The sequence below is a fragment of the Vombatus ursinus genome, unplaced genomic scaffold (assembly GCF_900497805.2).
Source record: "Vombatus ursinus unplaced genomic scaffold, bare-nosed wombat genome assembly UNPS02001419.1, whole genome shotgun sequence".
Classification (NCBI taxonomy): domain Eukaryota; kingdom Metazoa; phylum Chordata; class Mammalia; order Diprotodontia; family Vombatidae; genus Vombatus; species Vombatus ursinus.
In genome coordinates, this window is record NW_020941197.1 from 21,163,783 (window position 1) to 21,164,529 (window position 747).

Sequence of the window (747 nt, forward strand, 5' to 3'; positions counted from 1 at the left end):
CTTTCTTTCTTTCTTTCTTTCTTTCTTTCTTTCTTTCTTTCTTTCTTATACTTGATCCATCCACCAGGCTCAAGTATTTGGGAAAGCACATAACAGGCAGACAGGCAGAATAAAGACTGCTCTGGGCTTTAGAATTATACTGTCCTCAACGTTCCCAAGCAAAGAATAGCTTTCTACTTGTCCTTCTTAGTGCCTCAAAACAGTTAATGACTAAATTGTTGGTTAACAAATAACCAGCCTTATCCAAATCTAGTCCATTACATTTCACTTTTCCATTTTTAAATCCAGAGGCCTTCTGTTCATTCCATCAACTTGTTTTGACCTATTATGGAACAGGTCAAAGGACTGAGGCAAATCAGCCTTATGAAATTAACCCTTCTCTCACCACTCTTTTACTTTGCATCTAAACCAGAATATTATGCATCAAAGATTGTACAGGTAATGAAGGAGAAAGTGGCAGGAAGGTTTGCTATTGGTTTTCCTGGGTGCTAGTAATATTTTTCTCCTTTCCCCATCCCCCAAAGAGGGGGAGGAACAGATGTTAGAGATTCATCAAATGGTTGGCATTTCCTGTGAGGTCTGTGGTCTAAGAAAGAATCTTTTAGCTAATGATCCATCTTTTTTCGTTAGAATTCTTAGTGAGGTGCTTATCGCTATAAAAGGAATAAAAGCTACCATTTCCTTCCTTAAGCATTCCTTCTTTCTCCTCTGTTTTGAAACAGCAGCAAGGGCAGCTTGTTTTAGATG